We start from the raw sequence: 8,771 nt of genomic DNA, 5'->3' as shown, positions 1-8,771 counted from the left end.
CAAACATATAGAACACAAAGATTATTAGTGGTTACCAGGGATGAGAGGGAGGGGGAAAGGGAAAGCTTTTGCTTAGAAGGAGGATAGTGATAATGGTTGCACAGTGTGAAGAATGTAATCAGTGTCACTAAATTTTACATATAGAAACTGTTAAATTGGCAAATGTGTGTATGTGTGTATATATATATATATATATATATATATATATATATAAAATGTACCCTTACTGGTGATGCAATGGTTAAGTGCTCGGCTGCAAACTAGAAGGTGGATGGTTCGAACCCACCAGTGGCTCCACCGGACAAAAGACCTGGCAATCTGCTCCCATAAAGATTACAACCTAGAAAACCCTGTGGGGCAGTTCTACTCTGTCCAATAGGGTTGTTATGGGTCAGAATGGACTTGATGGCATACAACAACAACACAGTATGTATATATAAAATATACAGGCAATGAGAATTTTTTCTTAATGTGGAAACCATAACCTTGGGCACCACTGAAGGACCCATCTTTGAAAGTTGCAATGACCTTTCTCCAAAACACCACCCCTCGAAGCAAGCCAGATTTTTATATGGGTGAAATCCAAATAAAAAGATAGATAAAGATGTTCTAGAGAAGGAAGGCAGGGAAGAAGCAATCAGAAAAGGTGTTCAAAAAGAATGGGTGGTTTATGGCAAGTACGAGAGGGATATGATGCAGCCCTCATATGGTTTTTGTCTGTAAAATACTGGCCTGGATGGGAGGCAGGTTAGGAACAATAGGCACACCACGCAGCTAGCTGTTGATTGAATGAATAAATGGAGTGAGTGAGTGACTTTAACACTAACATCTGGAGATTTGTTAAGGCATTTTCTGTGCCAAGTGCTGTGCTATTGGGGGGTGGAGGGCACCTAGCAAGAAGAGTAAGCACAGACCCTGTGTCCTGGGGGAACACAAATTCCAATAATCTCAGCATGTGAACTGTGTTCCAAATGAGGCATGGGAACAAGGGACAAATTCTTCCAAGAGGAGCTGAGGAAAACTCCATGAATGAAAAGACATTTGAACAGAATTAACGAGGCTAAATAAACACATCCACACAAACACACATGCACATACATGCATGCACACACACTGCACACGTGTGCACAATACACACATGCACACACACTCATATGCGCGCACAGAGACACATACATATGCATGTGCACACACCCACACCCAAAGATGAATGCAGAATCCACCAGGTCAAGGGGAGAGGAAAGCAGATTGCAGGCTGTGGGCTTGGCATGCACAAAAGCAAGACCATATAACAGGGTCTGTGGTGCTCTCAGGGAACTCAGAAAAGTTCTGACAGGCAAGAGCATAGAGCATGAGGGGAGAAAGCCAGGGAGGAGACTGGCTGAAACAAGATCCATTAAGTGACAACTGGAAAGCAGGTGAAGCAACCTGTATGGGGCTGGCAGGAGGGAGGATGGATGGCAAAATGAGTTTCTGTTTTGGACATGTTTGCTATCACCAACTATCTTTATCCTCCTCCCAAAGTAGGCTGAAAGACACCCCCAAAAGCCCTGCCACCTAATCTGTCACATTTTCCTGAGGGTAAAATGGACAGCTGAGCATGATACAGGGTTGTCCTTGCCTGAGAGCTTCATATGCTGGGATTTTAATTCATATCCCTTCTCCACTTTTTTAGAAAGTGACCCCAAAGTTGTCAGCATTCAGTACTATCCTAAAATATGGCACTCCTAATCTTTTTTTTTTTTTAGCTGCTTGGTCAAAAAGTTTATTGTCCTAATTATAATAACGAAAGCACAAACAGCAAAAGACAGAATAAATGAATGAGACCTCATAAAAATTAAAAACTTCTGTTTATCAAAAGACTTTACCGAAAAACTAAAAAGAACAAGCTACTGAGTGGAAGAATATCTTCAGAAACCATATAACGAATAAAAATCTAATAACCAAAATATATAAAAAATATCTACAACTTAATAACAAAAAGACAAATAACCCAATCATAAAGTGGGCAAAGGACTTGAATAGACATTTCACCAATGAGGACATTCAAATGGCCACCAAATACATGAAAAAATGCTCAACCTCATTAGCCATCAGTGAGATGCAAATCGAAACCGCAGTGAGATACCATTTCACTCCCTCTAGGATGACAAAGATGAAAAAAAAAACAGAAAATAACAAATGTTGGTAAGGATTAGAGAAATTGGAACACTTATCCATTGCTGGTGGGAATGCAAAATGGTACAGCCATTGCGGAAAACAGTGTGGTATTTCCTCAAAAAACTAAAAATAGAACTACCATGTGACCCAGCAATTCCAATCTTAGGTATATACCTAAAAGACTTGAAAGCAGATACTTAAACAGAAACTTGTACACCAATGTTCACTGCAGCACTATTTACAATAGCCAAAGATGGAAACAGCCTAAATGCCCATCAACAGATGAATGGATAAACAAAATGTGGTACATACGTACAATGGAATACTACTTACTCAGCCAGTAGGAGAAATGAAGTCTTGATACATGCTACAATATGGATAGAGCTTGAAGACATTAAGCTGAGTGAAGTAAGTCAATCACAAAGGACAAATATTGTATGGCCTCAATTACACAAAAAGACAAGAAAAGGCAAATGTACAGAGACCAAAGTTTATTAGTGGTTACCAGGGTGGGATGGAAACCCTGGTGGCGTAGTGTTTAAGAGTTTGGCTGCTAACAAAAAGATTGGCAGTTCGAATCCACCAGGAGCTCCTTGGAAACCCTATGGGGCAGTTCTACTCTGTCCTTTAGGGTTGACTATGAGTCGGAATCTACTCGACAGAGACGGGTTTTTTTTGTTTTCATCAGGGCAGGACGGAGAGGGAAAGAGGGCTAACAGTGATGGAAAAATCATATTGATTAAGGGTAGTGTTGCACAGCCAATTATTGTAACTGCAGTCAATAAGTTGTACACCTGTAAAAAATTGAATTGGAAAAAGTTGTGTAATAGCTATAATTACAACAACAAAGAGAGTAGCTACTGAGGCTGCTTATGTACAGCCAAAAACCTCATGGGGTTTGATTTCTTGGTTTGGAGGTTTAGGGTCATGTTTTCATGGGACAACCCAGTTAATTGGCCTAATAATGTGTTTAGTGCTTCTGTTCTACCTCCTACTTTGTCGTATAGTGCCTGGGGTCTTAAAAGCTTGCAAGTGGCCATCCAGGGCACAGCAACCGATCTGTATTTGCCTGGAGCAACAGACAAAGAAGGAGAGTCAGGAGTAGGAGGAGGGTTTGGGATGTGTGGCTAATTGCCTCCATGAATAACCGCCTCTTTTGCCATGAGACCAGAAGAACTAGATAGTGCCCAGCTACCATTACTGAACATTGTGATCAAGGATTCTATAGAGGAATCCTGATCAAAAGGGGGAACATGCAGAACAGAATTTCAAATTTTCATGGACTCCAGACTTTCTGGAGCCTTGGAGGCTAGATAAACGCCTGAAACTATTCCCCTGAGATAATCTTTAAATCTTAAACCAAAAATATCCCCTGAAGTCTTCTTAAAACCAAACAGTAGTTTAGCTTAACTAGTAAAAAAAGTCTGCTTTGAGCATAGTGCTCTTTTAAGATCTATTTATATGGGATCAAATTAACAACAGCAAGATTAGATAGAAAACTTAGGGGGCAGTGAGTTAATGTTAATGAAGGAGGAATAACTCAGAGAAGGAGGGTGAGAATGGTTGCACAACTCAAAGAATGTAATCAGTATCACTGAATTGTACAGGTAGATACTGTTGAATTGGTGTATGTTTTTGCTGTGTACATTCTCAGCAACAACAAAATAAATAAAATTAAAAATAAATTTATTGTTTCTATCTGAAAAATCTTCATAGAAAATTGTGGTTTGATTTAGCTCTCAGTAGCCCGCTCCTGAGCTATGAGGAAGCTTGACTTCTTCTGAGCTACCCGATCTTTCTTCTAGGCAAGAGAGATTTCGAGGGGGGAGTCCACCTCTTCTTTTTAATACCTTTCTTAGGCTTCTTCTCATAAACTGGATTCTCTTGTATAACCCAGTGTGCTTTCTTATATCTCTCCTCCATCATGTCTGGAGTTACTTTGTTCTTTATGTATTGAGAGAATTGTTTCTTGTAAGCATCTTCATTGTCTTCCATTAGGTAACGCATATGATCTGCAACGGTCTGACCCATGATGTGTTTCTGATGTACTTCTGCATATGAATTCCTTTCTTTCTGAATCATAACCAGGAAATTGTTTGGTACTGTCAGGGATAGACAAGCCTCCATCCACAGCTTCCTTCAGAGCCCCAAGAACTTTATTTCCAGTGGTAGTTCTGGCAAGCCCTGCATCCAAACAGCAGGTGAAGGCACCAGGCTGACCACCAATACTTTACAAATTGTATTCATCTCAGGTTACCTCCACTTGGCCTTCATAGATCTTGTCCATGCCAAACCTATTGAGGAGCCTGTAGGCCAGCATATTGACAACATGCTGCAGCATAATTTGACAAGCCAACTTTCACACCATACTTTGGGAGTTCATGAGCGTAAGCTGCACAGACTGTCATACCCCCTTCTATGCAAGCATAAGCAATCTGGCAAATGATATCTCTGTTGGTTACATGGACTATCATCCTGTATTTGGGTGTGTTGTGCTTCTTTTTATCCTGGATTACCAAGTGTTTCTGAGCAGAGTAATCACTACTACCTGTCATCTTCTTCTAAATTACAGTTGATATTTCTTGAAGCAGGTCTTGTTCTTGACAACTTTAACACACCCCATCCTGCAGAATAGAGACCTGAGTCCGAGTCTCACCACAGACCTGCAGGCCCAGCAGGGTTACGGGGCAGGGGCAGGGGGGCAGGGAGCTAATCTTCATTTTAAAATTATGCAGAGACTCTGGCAAAGGGATAACACAGCATTTTCACGTATGTTCTAAATTAGACATGGGATGGTAGACAGTTAATAAATGTTTGTCAAATGAATGACTGTAATGACTGTACCAGGCCCTGTGTAGCATGACACAACAAGTAAAACAGAGTCCCTGCCCTCAGGCATTTCACAATCTAGTGAGGAAGACAGGTGTGTCAATAAAGTATTACAGTGTGATTGCTGTCACAGAGGAGAAAAAGCCAGACACATAATAACAGCTCTTTATTGCTGAAGTACGAAGGCCAAGACGGCATGTGGCCCAAGGATGCCAAGCCAACGAGCCTGACCTTCATCTGGAAGGCCACATGGCACCATTAAAGAGTTTTATGCTGAATAGTGGCGTTACCAAGAGAGGACGGCCAAGGCGCAAAGAAGTTCAGCCTCAGATCCTTCTTCAGGAAAAGGGAGAAGCAGATTTGTATGTGACTCTAGGGAGCATGGAAACTGCAGCTCCAGGGATGACAGTGGATGCACACAGACAAGGTTTTCCTTACACCAGAGAAAAGGTCCCAGGCCCACCAAAATCTTCTCACGCTTTGCTGCACAGAGAGTGCTTAACGTTCTCAAAGATTCACGAGAAAGAGCCCCGAACGCTCTTTCCGAGCCCCAGAAGCGGGAGTGAAGATAATACATCAATAAGAACATCAAAGTAATTCTCACTCAGCTACTGACTCCACTCACTGAAACCCACACCGGCTCCCAGGACCCAGACTTCGCTCTCTCTCGGGGGCCATGGTCGCTGAGCAAAGCCATGAGTGACAGAAAGGTGCTCTGTCCAGGCCCTTCCTCCAGCATCCCTCAGTTAACACCATTAAGAGGACTGGTGGTTGACGTTAAGAAAGACGTCAGAGCAACAAGAGCCTCTCCGTAGTCACCTCTAGGCCTCATCCCGTCTGTACTCCAGTAGAAATAACTCATATTCTTTATCGATTTATTAATTATTAGAGGTTGTAAAACACCTTTATGTTTCAACAAATAGTGCTGGAACAATTGAATATCCTTATCCAAAAAAGAAAAAGAACGTCCGCTCAATCAATACCTTGCACCATATACAAAAATTAATTTGAAAAGGATCATAAACCTAAACATAAAACCTGAAACTACAAAACTTCTAAAAGAAACCGTAGGAGAAAATCTTTGTGACCTTGGGTTAAGCAACGAATTCTTAGGGAGGAGACAAAAAGCGCAAGCCATAGGAAAAGTTCATAAAGGGTACCGAAAATGGGTGAATGTGTAAATTATAGCTCAATAGTCTGAGATTAAGTCTTAAAGGAAAAAGAAAAAAAAAAAAAGCTCTTTTATGGGATTGCCCTTTTCCCTTCTAAGATTAAGTGTTTCTGTACACTGTTCGCCAAACTTTTGACCACATCATTTTGACGAGTCAGAGTTGTACTCTTTTTGCACAATGGGATGAAACAAATGAGAATGGGTATCTAAGAGACAAACCCCAAACAAGCCTAACTACAGTTCATTTTTCTTAGATTGTGCCTCACCTTAGAGAAACATTTTATGAAACTTCAGAAGTGTGTGTATGCGCACACACATACATCCCCACAGAAGATAGGATCCAGCACCCAAGAGGTGTCTTTATAACCACTCTCTGCATTTCTGTTAGGAATGTAAATGGTACAGGCTTTGTGGAGGGCAATTGTAGTAAAAGCTCCGAAATGCTCAAAAACCTTCACCTAGAAATGTAACTTTATCCTTGGGAACTAATCAAATAAGTGTGCAGGAAATAATAGTAAAAATGGTAATTTATAAGGGTGGAAAATTTTAAAACAGCCTAAGTCTAAGGGACTATATATCAAAATGCCTAAAAGCCCACACTCAGGATAGACTTGCTGGTTTGAATTCCAGCTCTACCGCTTACTATCTGTGTGACCTTGAGTAAATTACTGAACCTCTCTATACCACAGTTTCATGATCTGTGAAATGGAATAATAATTGTACCTACTTCTTAGAGTCCTTCAGAGATTAAAAAAGAAGACACGTAAAGCAATCAGCACAGTTCTTGGCCCATGGTTAAAAAAAAAAAAAAAAAAAAAAACCAGTTGCTGTGGAGTGGCTTCCGACCCATGCTGACCTTGTGTGTTGCAGAGTGGAACTGCACTCCCTAGGGCTTTCATGACTGTGACCTGTAAGCGGATCACCAGGCCTTCCTTATGAGGTATCTCTGGGTGGGTTTGAATTGCCAATCTTTTGGTTAGAAGTCGAGCACTTAACTGTTTGTACCACGCAGGGACTCTGGCTCATGGTAGGCCTTCTAAAAAAAAATTAGCTATTACATCACCAAATAAAGGAATTGATTAAATACACTTTGATACAGTTTATACAATGAAATACTATGCAACTATTAAAAAGGATACTCTTCGTATTTATTTATTGACCTATATTATTGTTAAAGTGAGGAAAACAGTCTAGAAAATAAAATATATAGGATAATACTTCTTTTGTTTATATACATATATAAACAAAATGTGGACAGTGTGATTATCTTTGAGAGCGAAGATTATGTAGAATACCTTCTCATTTTTCTTATTGGTAGCTTTTTAATTTTTGTATCATGAACAAAGATTACTTGTGCATTTCAAAAAATATGCAGGCACTGTTAGAGCCAGTCACCCTGGGAAGGGCCATCGGTGGTGTGGCTCAATGGCTAGGGATGGACATGAGCTGGAGGCGGACAGAAGCCACCTAACTACAGGGCAGAAGCAAGTGAATAAGTCATCCCCATTTGGCAAAGCCAAATCAATTAATTCTGGAGAATTCATTTCTGACCAAAAGTTCCAGTACGGATTCCAAACAGAGTCGATCCTCTTTCTCTTTCCTGACCACAAGCCCCTCCCTCAGCCTCCCTAGTTCCCTATCTTTCTGGAAAGCCCACGGGTTATAAACACGTGGGCCAGGTTCCAGGGGCCAGGAGCAGCCTGCAAGACATTTAGATTTGCCCCTAGGATTAATGACTTCAATAAGCGTTTGCCAGGAACTCTTCAAAGCTAGAAACAGAAGCCCTGGAGCATTAAATATAAATAAATACTTAGTCGATTGGTTTTTTTTCTTTGCTTTTCAAAGGGCAATTTACTTCCTGGATCGTCATTACAGTAGTCTGTTCTCCGGAAACCAGGATTATTCAAGTGCTGCCGCTCAGGGTTGGGGCAAAAAGAAAAAAAGAACTAAAGCTCACCTTGTTACAGATCCGCCAGGTGCTGTATTTCCTCATATTTAGCCTGCATCTGTAAGAGTAGAAGCAAAAAGTGCATTATTGTTGTGAGGGCCCACCTAAGTCATGTTGTTTTCCACCGCAGACCTGTAATTGTATGTGTATGGGTGTGTGCGTGTGTATGTGTGTGTGCGCACGCACGCACGCTGTAAATATATATATAACAAAACATTTGCCATTTCAATTTTTACATGTACAGTTCAGTGACATTAATTACACTCATTATGTTGTGCAACCATGGTCACTGTTTCCAAGTTTCTCCATTACCCTTAACAGAAACTCATTGACCCCTAGACAGTGACTTCTTCTTTCCCCCTGAAGACCTGCATTTTTTCTCCCCTTGAGGTATATTATTCCATTTGGAGGGTGGAGGGAAAGCTCAGTCTCTTTATGTTACAAAGAAAGTAGTTGTCTTATTTCTAAGTAAGGTGGAGAGTAAATTCAACAAATATTTAATGAGCTCCTAGAATGTTCCAGAAACTGTGTCAAGGCAAGGGAGGATACCAACATAACATGAGACCTGGTGCTCATCAAAAAAATTGCAATCTGTTGTGCAGACATACAAGTAAACAACAATACAAGGCAGAGGAAATAATTGTCACAATAGGGGAGGTTTTT

General features: G+C 40.8%; 1 pseudogene; it reads right to left on the bottom strand.

Moving 5' to 3' along the window:
* Positions 1–3,892: 3,892 nt before the first annotated feature.
* Positions 3,893–4,795, bottom strand: LOC101355302 (60S ribosomal protein L5 pseudogene; annotated as a pseudogene).
* Positions 4,796–8,771: the final 3,976 nt, after the last annotated feature.

Source organism: Trichechus manatus, unplaced genomic scaffold (genome assembly GCF_000243295.1).
Source record: "Trichechus manatus latirostris isolate Lorelei unplaced genomic scaffold, TriManLat1.0 scaffold00199, whole genome shotgun sequence".
In the NCBI taxonomy this organism is placed as follows: domain Eukaryota; kingdom Metazoa; phylum Chordata; class Mammalia; order Sirenia; family Trichechidae; genus Trichechus; species Trichechus manatus.
The sequence above is the reverse complement of the archived record's forward strand: the minus strand, read 5'-3'. Positions and strand labels throughout refer to the sequence as shown.